We start from the raw sequence: 15,349 nt of genomic DNA on the forward strand, positions 1-15,349 counted from the left end.
CCTGATATCCTGCCCTGGATTCTAATGGGCACCCTTGACTTCCCACCCAGCCTGCTCAGTGCCTTTGTCTTTGTCTCACTGAGTCTGGAATTTGTAATACAGGACAGCTCAGCTCTGTCCAGCCTACACTGGGCAATTCTTGGTTCCTGGTCTTCGGTTTACCTTTGATTCTGCCATTCAGAGGTGGTATGGGGAAGCTGTGTGCTGGATCTCTTTTCTATTTTTTTGGAAGCATCTCTTTCAGTATTAATCTCTGTTCTGATTTCATAACCAAACTGACACTTCCATGCATACTCTGTTTCATAACCATATCATTCATTGACTCATGATTCTATATTTTATTGATCTGTTGGCATGAAATTATTTTCAGCTAATTATTTGTGTTATATTGGTCTTTATAATCATGATAGCCTATTAGCCAGCAAATATTCATTATAATCATGTGTGTTTTATCAATTATAATTTTTATTTTCAAGTATCATTAATTCATTTTTACTTCTGACTTCGTAAAGTGCTTATCTTCTGACTTTGTCCATGGTCCAAGATGTTGCATCCAAGACAAGAAAATCTCAGTTCTCTCCAGAATCCCAGTATCTCTATGCCACTCAGTTTCTGGCAAACCATCTCTGGGAGGTGGATTGAGGGAAATTCCTCATCTTATCTGAGTGTTGCCCATTGAGGGCTGGGCATAATAGATACAGTCTTTAAGATTTAGGATGGCCACCTATTTGGGACTGGAGAGGATGCTAGATGTTGTGTCTTAGAGAGGTGCCAAAGCATGTGCTAGGACCACAAGCCCACTCCAAATGATGATGGTGTAAGGAAGAGGAGTCAAGGTAAAGCCTTGGAACACTCTTGTCTGCCAAAGTATTGCTTGGGAACATCCTTGCTCATTCCGCTTGCACAGGCCACCTGCTACACACCCTGATAGCACCAGATACCCATCAACCATTGCTGTCACCTCACAGTGAGTAATATGTATCATTAGTAGAATTGGTTGTGTAATGTCTGGCTTATTCTCCAGACAGAAAGCTCTAGGAGGGCAGATACCAGGTCTTTTCCTCATCACTGTATCCCCAGAGCCAAGCACAGTAATTAGAAACATATTAGGAACACAGTGCATATCTACTGAATGACTGAATAATTGAAGGGAAGAAGGAAAGAAGGAGAATGTTTCCTTCTTGGAGTACATGCATCTCATTCCCCACTCTTCTGTCTAATGAGGGATTTCTGCCAAATGTTCTTGATTGTCTCTTACTCAGCCTTATTCCTCCCTGATGAAGTCAAGTGAATTTCTTTGTTAAGAGGAGACAGTGATTGGCACATGTTCCTTGATCAGGTAGAGATAATGTATCAGAAGTCTTAAGCAAATAGAATCCACTCTCCTCGAGCAGTGCGTGACTGTGATCCTGAGCAGAAATGTTTGCTCTGTAGACTCAATATTTCTCTCCAGTGTACTAGTCCAAGATCTAACATGGGCACAGGGAGTATTAGGAAGTTCCTTGTTATCACATTTCTAAGCCATACCATCCAAAATTACTTTTATCAGGAGTTAAGATGACATTTTGATTCTCATCTACCTGGCTCCTTTTTATCTCTCTCTTAATTGGTTTTGAACATGGGCAAGAAACAGGGGTCTCATTTCTTTGGCTACCTAAAACCCCAGTAGTTCTTATGCATAGAGAGAATCCAGGAAAAATCAACATAGATAAATCATGGGTTGAAAAGTTTTGGCTCCAAAGGGGAAAATGAGATTCAAGACTGGACACAGAATAAAGCTTTGAGAACAAAGGATTTTCCTTGGATTCTGAGAGCCAGTGAGCCTCCTGAAATTGTGTGCAAAATGTTCTGTGTATAGGATCCAGAGGTTTCATCAGATTATCAAAAAAGTTGCTGAACCTCTATTTTAAGGGGGCTTAGACAGACCTTGAGTTTGTCTCCTGACAACCAGAAATTTGGCCTCACCTTCCCATCCTCCCCCTTGCCTGAAGTGTCTTGCAGATCCCCTCATCATACCCTTCAGAGCTCAGTTTGAGCCCCAGCCCAACTCCCCCTGGAAGCCTGCGCTGCCTTCCCCTCCCCTCCCAGCCAGCAGGAATCCCGCCCTCCTGTGGCTCTGGTCTCCTTATGGACTGTCTTCCTCTCCCGTTTTCTCAGCTGAAGCATGAGCTCCTGAGAACAGGGTCACGTTGTTCAATAGTTGCTCTGTGTCACCCAAGCTGCTTGGCGTATCATGTCATTTCTGAATTCCACTCTCTTGCCTGCCCTAATATGAGTCCTGGGAGGGATTCATTAGACGTATCTTTCAGAGGAAGGGAGACTCTCAGAGTAAGTGTCTTCCCTCCAGGCAAAAAGCCAGGAAACAACAGAGCCAGGATTCACACTTGGGTCTCCTGGTCCTAGTTCAGGGCTGCTCCTTCTCCCGGTGCAGCTGCCCTTGGCAGGAATTGCCCCTAACTTGCTACCCTAGAGCTCTTCTCCCTAGTAGATATGTCTTTGTTGGAGAACACTCCTGCATGACCCTGCTGGATCACGGAGGTAAGAGAGGGCTGTGTGGACAAGTAGCACTTGAATTTCCTGCATGAGACACTGAAGAGAATTTGGAGTTGAGTGTTTCCCCCTCCAAAAACAAACAAACAAACAAACAAACAAACGGATGACTACATTTTGCAAAAGATCAAGGGGAATTACACATAAACATGACCAGTGAAACATTCCCTAAGGAGGGCTGGACAGAAAGATTTTGAACAGGAAAGTTTCATTTTTCTGTCTGTGATCTCCTACTCTTGGTTCAGCTGGTTAAGAAAAATCACTATACACAGTTGTCTCAAGGGTCAGGGAAAGGTGGTGATTTGTATTTTGAGTCGGTGGAGCAGAGGGAAGAGACTCACCGGAGTGGAGGAGAGCAGGGGATGATATACCAGAAGGCAGTGGGGAGAAGGTGCACAGAGACAAGGAAACTGGAATAGAAGGGGCATGAGAAGGTTAGCCCCGGAAATTCGCCAGTGTCTTGGGGAGAGCTTTGAACCACCCCCAGGTGAGGGCCAGAGATTAAATCCAATTTTATTTAGATCTTTCGAGTCAAGGTGACTTCGACAGACATTTGGATGCCAATAGATTGACAGTAGCCCTCTACATTTTCAGAATGAGGAGCAGTAGGTGGATGATAAAGGGAGCATGATGTTTTATGGAAAAAGAAAAAAAAAAGAATCGTTCCGTTTCCCAAAGTCCTTCTACATTTTGGAGGAGGGAAGGTGTTAGCTGAAAACTTTCCTGATGATGACAGTTGAATCATCTGCTGAAGAGCAAACTTGATGGCATTTAAAATGCATGGGTTTTATCTCCAGAGCAGACATATGGATGCTCTGATGCTTCTTAGCAAACTCCAGGCTTCAGTCTCCTGCGAAGAGCTGTTCCTGGGTCTAAGAGATAGGTGACAATGCACATGTTATAATCTCTAAAACAAAGGCCTATTATGTTCTAATTTGGCTGTTCATCTGCCTAACAGGAATGGAAAGGGGGCAGGAAGTGAGGAGGTGACAGTTTCTGGCTGCTGATGACCCGCAGAGCCCACGGAGTGACTGCAGGTGACGCCCCATCTTTCTCAGCCACCCAGACTCACTGAACTTAGATCCTGCAGCTACTGACAAGGGCCAAGGGAAGCAGAGAATGGCAGCTGCATCAGTTGTGGTGGGAGTGATTCTTGGTGCCTCTCTGTCCCGTTGTTCCCTGAAGCCGGAACTGTGGGTCTGGGCAATCTGCACAGCGAGGCGTCTAGAACCTCTGAGGGATGCTGCAGTCTAGAACGATCACTGGCCTAAGTCAAGAATGGAAACATGGCTCTTCCCTCAGGGGCTGATGTCACCAGAGCAGTGAGTTATATTCCCTTCAAAAGGACCCATGCTGCAGCTTCCTCCACTGCTGTCTTTACTCCCTGGACAACCAGCTCCCACTGCTCCTTAGAGGCCGGGTGCCCAGTGTGCGGGCTTTCACACACCACCTCCCTGAATCCTCATCAAAACCCGACGGCAAGAGTGCTGTCATCCTAACTGTACGCAGGAGAAAACTGAGACTCGGACACTTAAATGACTCATTTCCCATCTGAGTGGAATACTCAGGAAAAGAAAAGGGAATTAGCATGAGATTTGGGAGGAAGTATTGAATAACGACTATCAGCAAAGGGCTTTCTGCTTAGACAAATCTGAGTTGGAAGCCCAGCTCTTCAACTTCCGGGCTGTGTGAGCTTGGGCAAGTCCCTCAGCTGCTCTGAGGCTCACTTTCTCCACCTGCAATGTGAAGATAATCCTACTACCTATTCCAGGCCTCCTGCGTGGCAAGTGATCCAGAATTTTATCTAATCGTCTCCTTGCTTTTATTAAATGACGATTATTTTTTCTCTGCTCACCAATCAGGTAAGCTCGTCATATGACTCCCTACAGGGTACGATGGTCTTTAAGGTAATTCTTTTTAAAGCGTCTCTCAAGATTTCAGCTCTGGAAGGGCATTCTTTTTCCAGGTTTGGGAGGTGGTGATAAATGACTAAGGGCCGGACCTCAGTCCCACTAAGTTCCATTTTAATCTCTGTGTTTACCATCAGTGTTGTTACTCCTAGCACAACTGAGACTACCTGGAGTTTGCAAAAGGAACATGAGTAACCACCGTATCAATGATCTATGGCTGTGTAGCCAAACACCTCAAACTTCAAACAAAAATTGTTTATTATTGCTTAGGATTTTGTGGTTCTTCTGCTGGTCTCTCCTGGGTTCTCTCCTATGGTTGAAGAATGGAATGGAATGGCTGGATAGTCCAAGGTGACCTGGCACAGACGTCTGGGAGTTGGTGCTGCTTCTGAGCCTGGGCACCTCGATTTTCCTCTACACGGCCGTTCATCCTTGGGTAGACTAATCAGCTTCCTCACAGCACGGCCGCCTCAGGGCAGAGCTCCAAGAGGACAAGCGCCTGTGTGTAAGCATCTATCAAGCTTCTGCTTGAGTCATGATTGTTCGTGGCCCACTGGCCAAAGCGATTCACATGGCCAAGCTCAGTGTCACGTGGGAGGTGACGTAGACTTTATCCCTTGATGGGTAAAGTGGCGAAGGATTTTGGCCATTTTTGAATCCATCACAATTACAAGTATAAAATGTAAAAAAAATAAATAAATAAAGGGAAGGCATCTGGAAGATATAATAAGAATAAAAAGAATCCAACCTGCAGTGTAAGGATTTCTTAGGATTTCAAGGATTTCCTTACCTCTGAGAGCTTTCAAGCCCTGCCCTGTCCCATATCCTTTCTGAGTGAAGCACCACCCACTAGCCCTTGGGCGAGCAAACTTGGTAGGAACCTTGCCTGTCTCCTTCCTTTGCATCCCCTGGCAGGTTGCTAAAGCACCATCTTACATATTCTCCTTTGGGAACTGCTGTACTCCTTTATTTCTTAAACCTTGTTCGGGGGACAACTTTACTTCTGTAGTCTCCTCACCCCCTGCCCCAAGGCCCCTCCAGCCCAGTAACCGGGATCTGCTTCCAGGACTGAGAGATGTGATGTGATCAACTGATCTATTATTACTACAATAATTTTTGCTAATGGAAACTGCAATGTAATTATTACTTTTTGTTAATCCTATTAACATTTCGGAGACTACCTTTTAGCCTTATTTTAATTAATAGAGAAATATAAGTATTTCTTATGGAAATGGCTTATTATTATACTTACTGTTGCCTCACATGCCTTTTGAATTAAAATTATAAACTAAGCGTCTTTCCAAATCTCTTTTTGTATCAGTGTTTACATAAATATTAATCTAATCAACACACAGTATATAAACAAATATTTTGAATTTTTAAGATCTAATATTACATTTGTGTGGTGGTGCTAAAATATATTTAATCAGTCTCCTGATGATGAACATTTAGGTTATTGTCATTTCTTTTACTAGAATAAACCATGTTGCAATGAATACCCTTTACATACAACTTAATAAACTTATTATGATTGCTTTTTTAGTATATATTCCTGGAAATGGGATCACTGGGCCAAAGGATACATAGAATTTATACAACCGACTTTGTCAGCTTGCTTATTAAATAATTTTACGAGTTCATATTCCCAAGGATTATGTGTAAGGACAAGAACACCCCTGTCCTCCCAGCTTTCTTGTGATGATGTTTAAAAGCCCAAGTTTTGTTTTGTTTTGTTTTTCCAAGACAACAAGCAACGAGCTAAAAGTTGAGTATTTCAGCCCAGGGAAAGAGGAAAATCCTAAACTAAACAACTTAATTTTCTGACAGCCTGAGAGCAGCCCGGCTGAGAACATCTCAGCCCAGGGCTCCCTGGAGACTGAGAGGAGAGAGAAGTCAGAAAAGCAATTGAAGGAAAAGCCCAGTCCCCTGCGCTCAGTGAAACAGCAGTCTCCTCGCTGCTGATCAGGCCTCACACAGGGACCCCCAGGACCGGGTCAGGGCACATCCAAGGGGGCCTCCAAGGCCAGACTGTTGACACCTACCCCCCGCAGAAGGACCCTCCCCCACTTCAGAGGCTGTGATATTTTTCAAACCTAATTCAAATCCCTCACTGTCCTGTGATGACCATAAGGTACCAAAATAGCCCTGTCTCCTATGGGAAAGGTATCATTTCCACTCAGACCTGATCACTGCTTCAAGTTTTGGGACCGCTATGACTTGGCAAGGAAAAAGTCCTCATTTATCCTTTGACAAGCTGAACAGAAGTATTCCAGGTACCCACCATGGACACAACTTTTCCTGCGACTCAAAACCCCAAACTCCATCTCCCTTACTCATTGCTTTCCCCCCAAAACCTCCTCTCGTTACACTTAGAACTTCCTTCTACTTACATGTAGGACTCTGCAACAGAAAATAGTTAAAAGAACTTTGACATTTGGAGGTTCCTCTCAAACAGTATTAGAAAAGGGATTTTTATCTCTTTGTTATGCTCTAAGCATCCTGATTAATGTCTGAAGTAACTCTGGGGATTTTTTTGTGAAGGTCTTCACAGGGCTTTGCCTGGGGTCTTAACGCAAGGGGAATGCATGTACTGGGGCTGGGGCTGGATATTATAGAGCTTCAACTATTTTGCTTCCATTTTGCTTATAAAATATTATATGTATATATTTTCTCTTCTAGGCCAGGGGTAACTGCTGAGGAAGAAATGTGCCGGCCAAGTCTTACCCTGTGGCAACCTTTTGGTAAGGTGAGGGCCTTCCAGAATTCTGAATATCAAAGTAAATCTTTGTTATAATAATATCTTATTTCTTCATACGTGAATGCAAAAATTTGATGGCTTTTCATTTATATTATTTATTCATGTCAGAGCAAAAGATGCCCTTAGGAATCAATCTTTTAACTCAAATCCCTCATTTGGAAAAACTGCAGCCCAGAGAGAGGACACAAGGTGCCTAAGCACATATCTTGTTACCAACCAAGCTCTGGACCAAAGTGTAAGCCTTATGATGTGTGGTGAGAGGTATTTCCTTTGCCTCTGTTTTAGAGCTTTTCAGGGGATCCATTTTGAACCTATTTCTAAGTGGTCTTTAGGCACCCGGCACAGTGGTGGGCACTTGACAGTTTATCACACCAATTATCCTCATAATTCTATCAGTACCATTATCCTCATTTTACAAGGAAGGTTTTGGAGAGGTTTTATAAGTTGCCTAATACAATGTATTCATTTTTTATGGCTTCCATAACAAATTATCACAAATTTAGTGTTGTAACACAAATTTGTCCTCTTGCTGTTTAATAGCTCATAAGACTGAAATGGGTCTCATTAGGACAAAACAGGATGCTCAGAGCATTGTTTTCCTTCCTGGAGGCTCTGTGTGAGAATCTGTTTTCTTGCTTTCTCTGGTTGCTAGAGGCTTCATGGCTCATGGGCACCTTCCTTGATCTTCACAGCCAGCAACAATGGGCCTGATCCTTACATTGTATCTTTCTGATCCTTTGTCTTCCATCTTGTCTCTCTCTAACTACAGCCAGGAAAGGTACTCTGCTTTTAAGGACTTCTGTGATTATTAGCTCAGGCTCACTCAGATAATCTAGGACAATCTCCCCATCCTCAGGGTTTGTAATCCAGTTGCAAATCCCTTTTTTCCGTATAGGGTAACATATTCACATGTTAGAGCATGAGCATACTGGGGGAAGTCATTATTCTGCCTACCCCAGTCTACCCTCTGGTCCTCAAAGACATCTGTCCTACATGCAAAATACATTCTTCCTATGTCAAGTTCTCCAAAGTCTCAACCATTATGTGAGAGAAGCTAGTATGTGGCAGGGTAGGCCTCTGGTTCCAAAGCCCACCTGATGGCTGGCCAACAGCACATGCTGCCATTTTGCTAAAACATGGAGATGCTGTTCTTTTACTGATTTGCATGAGCTCCCAAATCACAGAGAGTTAAACTGTCAGCTCTGTGAAGGCAGGAGACTGTCTAGTCTGTTAGTCATTCCATCCCAGCACCTACCACAAAGCAAGCACTCAAATTTTGCAAAGCAAATGAATGTGGAAGAAAGCAAGTATTTAAGTAAATCAATGGCATAAGCAGTGTATGGAGACATAGAGTCATGACTTATTTTTCCTGTTGCAAAAAACCTTGAATTCTCAGTGTTTTTCTGAGCCATTTGAAAACAGATTTCAAACCTTACCAGAGCCAAAGTTGCTCTTCCAGGTAAACTTATCCAGCTGCCTATGCTCCATCTGGGTTTTAATTACTAGTAAATGTCTTTTCAGGCACTGTGATTCTACCAAAATTGGATCCCAGCCCATGGATTCTGTTTTAGGTTTAAATATAGCCACTGAACTTATAGATTGCCAAATATTTGTTATTCTCAGTATACTTGGGTGTATTCTGGGTAAGCATCCTGATTATTTTTGTAGATAGAATACTCTGCTGTCATTTTTCCTAACATCCCCCCCGTGATGATTTCTCCAATGGAACACAGGAGAAAACAGTATCATTTTCCCAAAAAAGTATTTAAAAAAATAATTTAGCTTAGGGGTGCCTGGGTGGCTCAGTCAGTTAAGCATCCAACTCTTGATTTCTGTTCAGGTCATGATCTCAGGGTCATGAGATTGAGCCCCACATCAGGCTCCACACTAGGTATGGAACCTGTTTAAGATTCTCTCTCTCCCTCTGCCCCCCCTCCCACCATGCTCCCGCTTTCTACCTCTCTGTAAAAAAAAAAAAAAAAAAATTAAAAAAAAATTTAGCTTAGATTAGTACTAGGCAGGACTGGGAGTGGGAATAGGGATTAACTGTGAATGAGCACAAAGGATTTTATTGAAATGATAGAAGTGTTCTAAAACTGGGTTTTGATGATAGTTGCACAACTGAGTAATTTCTCTAAAGATTTTTAAATTGCGCACTTAAAATAAGTGAATTTTCTGGTACATAAATTATACCCCAATAAAGTTGTTAACAAAGTAATTTGCCTATCATCCACTCAAAAGCACTGTCCATGTTTTGTGTTAAATGTGATTATTTTTTACCAAAGCAGTCTCTAAATACAGTTTCCATAATAATAAAACCTAAACTTCTTCAACTGTATCTTGGTCTATTAATAAGCAGAGCTGAGCATGGTCACACTTAGCTGCCCCAGAAGTAAACATGTCATGCTTGTTTGCCTTTTTCTTCCCAAACAATTTAAGAGCAAATAGACATTCATTCTTAATCTTTGCAAAATTTTGATATTTGATTTATCTTAAATTTATCAGAGTAATTGTTTTGATATGATTCAGAACCATGCATTTTTTTATGTCCTATGATTCATTTCAAAGGAGTAATTCAACCCCCAGTCCATCAGTGTGCTTTTATAAAGACAATTCAGTTTCCCATGACAAATAAAACCAATATGCTGCTATATACACAGTAGTCAGATAAACAAAAAGAGAAAACCTCATACTTATCAGCTTTTCAGCATTTGTGGACTTGAACGTCAGCCACTTAAATGCATTTATGGGCAAATATACACAGTATCAAATATAGAAACGTGTACACTGTTGCAAAAAAATATTCTTTAAGGGATTACTAGGTTTAGGGGCACCTGGGTGGCTTAGTCAGTTGAGTGATTGAGCAACAGACTCTTGATTTCGGCTCAGGTCATGATCTCAGGGTCTTGCAATGGAGCCCTGCCTCAGGCTCTGCACTGAGCATGGAGCCTGCTTAAGATTCTCCTCCTCCCTCTCTCTTTGCATCTACCCACCCCCCATCCTGCTCACTCACATGCTCTCTCTTCATTCTGAAATTGTATAAATAACTCAGGAGCTTGATGGACGATTCTGTGTTCCTTAGACAGAGACTTGGACTGGCCCTCTCCTCATTAGAGAGAACATAATGGTACAAGTTTAGAGTCTCCAGGCTTCGTTCCTATGTGGACCTTTGGCTTCATTTCTTGCTCTCTAGTCCAGTGTTTCTTTCCCATGGGGATCATTGACAAACCTGGTGTAGCTTGTAAAAGTGCAAATTCCAAACCTATGGAAGCAGAATCTCCAAGGTAGGATTCCAGGACTCAGCATCTTTAACAAGAGCAACCGGTCATTATTATAATGCACGTTAATATCTAAAATATTTGATCTGAGGATCTTGCCAATATTTAAAGATTCAGTATGGACTCTTCAGATTTATTAGCATTACAAGAAAAAGTGTTTCAAAGCAGTGTTTATCAAGCTTTAATGTGCACATGGATCACCTAGGGATCTTGTTAAGATGCCGACTCTGATTTCAGAGGTCTGGAGAGGAGCCTGCGTTTCTGCATTCTAACAAGACCCAGGGATGCTGCTGTTGCTGGCCCATGGGCCAGACTTTGATTAACGGGCCTTCAAAACATATTCAGGCCATGCTAGAGGATCAGAATGCCTCCCAGAGGACAGAGCACAGCGGCTGCTCCAGAGACCATTCTGTGTGAATGCCCTTCCAATTGGAGTGAGAGCAAGTGTGCTTCTGGGAATCTGGGCTAGGTGTAGGGGTCCGATGCCTCTCTCAGGCTGCAGAGAATGGAGCCAAGGAAGGGACGAAAGTTACTGTGGGGAGGTCAGGAGAGGCATAACCTGAGAATGGAGCCATTTAGGAGGTCTACCTGATCACAAATGTAAGGGCCAGAGAAACAAGGCATGTAGACCCTGGAAATAGAGACTGAAGATGGAGAACAAAGTCAACATGTCTGGAAAAAAGGACAGGAGGCAGACCTAGGGTTCCCTGAATGCTGAGAGGTATCTGCAGGGGACATTTACAGAATGTCTGCCACTTCACCATAGGTGGGGAGGAAGCCACTATGAACTCAGCATCCTCTGTTCAATCCTGGATGCATAATGTTCATACTTTTATGGGGCCATAAATTATTTTTTAAATGATCTGTCCTAATTATTTGAAGGAGTAGTTCCCAAACTAAAATATGCCCAAGAATCACGCAGGGAACCTGGCCCTTTCCTGGTTGAAATTCAGAGCATTATTTGTCCTCCAGGAAAACTGTAATGTAGTATTGTGTATCCAGAATAATACAGAGTAGCAATGAAATGAAATAAAATGAAATAAATAGTATTGATTGTATCATTACTCTGCAGTGTGATATTGCTCAGTTTTCCTCTCATACCTTAGCTTTTTCTGCAAGAAGTCCCGCCCCCCATGCAACAATAACTACTGGTGTGTGTGTGTGTGTGTGTGTGTGTGTGTGTGTGAGTGTGTGTGTGAGAGAGAGAGAGAGAGAGAGAGATTGATTTTATAATTCTATAGTTAGCAAGTTCTTTTTTTATTATTTTATTTATTTATTTTTTTTGAGAGAGAGCCAGAAAGAGAGCACAAGTGGGGGAGCAGAGGGGCAAAGGGAGAAGGAGAGAGAGAGAGAAGCTTAAGCAGGGCTCCATGCCCAGCATAGAGTCCAACGTGGGGCTCGATCTCATGACCCTGAGACCATGACCTGAGCTGAAATCAGGAGTCAGACGCTCAACTGACTGAGCAACCCAGGCGCCCCAGCCTAAAAAAATATTTTTTTATACCAATTGTCTCATTCACTCTTCAGAACAATCTAGTAGGATAGCTATTGTTATTTGGCCTCATTTTACAGACAAAGAATCCGAGTTAGACTAAGGAATTTGTATAAAATCACATTACGGAGGGTCACTGGCCCCAGATCCTGCACTCTGACCACCATATCGGATGCCTGTTGATATTGGCTGGAAGGGTCAACGGGCCACAGCACTTTCCTTCTCTCATGGCATGTGTTAATGTGAGTTTTGTGTCCTTATGCCTGGTTTTTATGTGCAAAAGACATTATTTAGAAGCAATTCTGGTTTCAAATATTAATACTTAATTTTTTTGGAGTTATAAATTCAAAAATCGAGTTCTTTTTTAACCTTTTAAGTTACTTACAAATATTATTATATGTTTTATATATTTAGCACATTTAATAATCAGTTTGAGTTTTAACAACCTAATTAAATTTCCTTTGCATTTCAAACTCTATTTATATGTTTAATAATCTGGTTTCATTTAGAAATACATCAGTTGTCTGAGTTAGAAATAAAACCATCCCAAGTACTTAAATAGCTTACAAATCTAATAAATTAAACTTATGTTTATGGTGAATTTGAACTCTCTTAAATATTCTAATGTTGTGAATATAAACTTGGAAAATGTTCAGTTTTAGAAAGGTCAAAATTAATTATTCAACTGTACATTTTAAATTGATATTAAAAACCTCATCTGCAAGAAAATAGGCCAATTTAAAAAAAATGATTTTTCTTAAATATATAAATGTTAAAAATGTCATTTTCTTGTATATTTACTTACTTAGTTCTAAATTGTCTTGGTTAAAAGATGCTTACACACTAATTAAACAATCACATCATCCTAAACTACTTTGGGACATACCTTTCCCAACAATAATGTTGTACAACAAAAGCTTTTGGCCCTAAAACTGACTGGATTTTTTGTTAGCAACAATATCCAGTCCTGGGCTCTATTTATATCTGTAACAAAGCCTCTGTGATTTAAAGGAGCTGGTCACACAGTTTTCATTTCTTTTTTTTTTTTTTAATATTTTATTTATTTATTTGACAGAGAGAGAGACACAGCGAGAGAGGGAACACAAGCAGGGGGAGTGGGAGAGGGAGAAGCAGGCCTCCCGCCGAGTAGGGAGCCCTATGCGGGGCTCGATCCCAGGACCCTGGGACCATGACCTGAGCCGAAGGCAGACGCTTAATGACTGAGCCACCCAGGTGCCCCACACAGCTTTCATTTCTTAAAAAGTATGTTTGACTTAGTTTTTCTGGCCATTCAAGTAAATCTTCATCCCCATGCAGTTGAGATTTTGCATTTTTGGCTCTTAAGACATTTAAGCATCTTCTAGTCTAATTCAAAAGATTTTCAAGCATGACCATTTTAATTATTTTTATTTTTTCTTCTTAATTTTCAGGGTCAAATTTTTTCTGGATATTAAAATTGTTTTTGATTGAATTTTAAGTTATCTTTCTTAGCTTTGTCTGACTAGCAATCCCAAATTTCAAGATCATTGTCTAGGGTGTTGGATGCCAATCAGTGAAGTGACAGGAACCATCTAGGTGGACATGGGAGTATCCACCTTTATCACTGGAGAAGCTGAATTGAAGAACCCAGCCTGAGTCTGCAACCATCCTTCCTCCCTGTTGACTTCCCCACCCCCTTCCCACATGGGACCACATGGGTCCACCCTGACTATGACACGAGTTAGGGTTTCATAGTCTCAAGATGAGGAAAGAGAGCAAGACCACAAATGGGTATTGCTTTTAAATACTAACTCCACCCAGGCCAGAGACATGGCACCCACCAAAGAGGTATATGCTCCTCCAGAAAAGCCAAGAATTTTACTCTAGATAAGAATTCTATTGATAGAAATAAAGTGACAGGGCATTAGGGGTCCCTATAGAAGTTCTGAGCCGTAAATAGGAAAAATATTTTTTAAACTGCTTTGAAAATGAGATGGTTTGACTCAACTGTAGATTATATTGATTATTGTGTCTAAAGGGCTATGAATGCTGGAACTGTGTCAGAATTATTCAGGATGAGGGATGCCTGGGTGGCTCAGTCGGTTAAGCGTCCAACACTTGATTTCAGCTCAGGTCATTGTCTCAGGGTCATGGGATCGAGCCCCGTTTTGGGCTCCGTGCTGAGCATGGAGCCTGCTTAACATTCTCTCTCTCCCTCTCCTTCTGCCCCACCCCCTCTTAAAAAAAAAGAATTATTCAGGGTGAATTCTTTACTGGCAAGGGATATTTACTGTTCCCTATGCCTTGAGTGACAATTTTAATATATTGTGATAGACAAAATAGTGTAAGAGAGATAGATAATGTTGAATGGATGGGGAAGCCTATTGACCAAGGAAGAATTCACTGAAAGTTTAAGCAAACAGACATTTCTTTGGGCAATTAGAATTGCAATTCAGGAAATACAGATTCAGGTAGAATCCAAGGAAGACAACGAGAGGGCAAAGTTAGAAGGGCAAAAGGTCATGAGTGTAGTTCTCACTTAGGTCCTCTATGTAAAACAGGGATTGAAACTTGGTTAGCTGGGATTGGTTGAGGAAATATGCAAATCATGGATTTAAAATTTGTCAAATCCAGTTGCTCCCTTCTTCGAAGTGAAGAATGGAAACAATTTAGGTGTCTCGGTGAGGAGGGAGTTAAGTCCAGGCTGAGGGCTTGTAGCTAGCAAAAAGTTCATAGTTTCTCTGATGAGGACTCACATAAATTCCTCCTCCCTGGCAGCCTCCTGACCCTCTTGTAGAAGAGACTCTATAGCTAGACTTGCTTGCTCAATTTTGAAATCTCCTTTTACAACTATTTAATGCAGTAATAGCAAATATGAGGTATTTGGATTTTCTACAACCTTTCTGCTCCAAAAGTGTGGCTAACTGAGAGTTGACTGTGGAAATTTTTATTCAGCTATGCTTTTAAATCTCCAGGATTGCCATAAATCAGTGGGAAGCCTGGCTCACTCTCCTTGTCTGATTCACTATTAACTGTATAGCGTTGATGGGCCATTGGGGAATTGAGTGAGTGTGGTTTTCTTTAAGATTCCACATCTCAAGTCCTTTGCAAACTGTCTGCATTTTAACTCTGTGACAAGTCTACAGCTGGCCCCTGGTTTGTCCTTATCTCCTTGAAGGGAAAGATGGCAAGCTATCCTCCAATTCTATCTTCTCACACACCTGACCGTACTCCTAGCACAGGGACTGGAGATTGGATAGACTAAAAATACCACTACCTCCCTGTAATCTCTGGTCCAAGCCACCAGCCTCTTTTTCCTGGACAATTATAATAGCCTCCTGACTGGTCTCCATTTTCCCACTCATGCTTCTTACAGTTAATT

The 15,349-nt window shown here is 41.8% G+C and overlaps 1 long non-coding RNA gene across 1 annotated transcript in view; it reads left to right on the forward strand.

The window, feature by feature from the left end:
- Positions 1 to 7,207, forward strand: part of LOC116648223 — a 54,021-nt gene extending 46,814 nt beyond the window's left edge. Inside the window, exons 2-4 of the long non-coding RNA XR_004302468.1 lie at positions 3,509 to 4,412; positions 4,731 to 4,965; positions 7,140 to 7,207. This is a non-coding gene — a long non-coding RNA (uncharacterized LOC116648223). The remainder of the gene's footprint in view (positions 1 to 3,508; positions 4,413 to 4,730; positions 4,966 to 7,139) is intronic.
- The last annotated feature ends 8,142 nt before the right edge of the window (positions 7,208 to 15,349 follow it).

This window comes from Phoca vitulina, unplaced genomic scaffold (genome assembly GCF_004348235.1).
Source record: "Phoca vitulina isolate PV1807 unplaced genomic scaffold, GSC_HSeal_1.0 scaffold42, whole genome shotgun sequence".
In the NCBI taxonomy this organism is placed as follows: domain Eukaryota; kingdom Metazoa; phylum Chordata; class Mammalia; order Carnivora; family Phocidae; genus Phoca; species Phoca vitulina.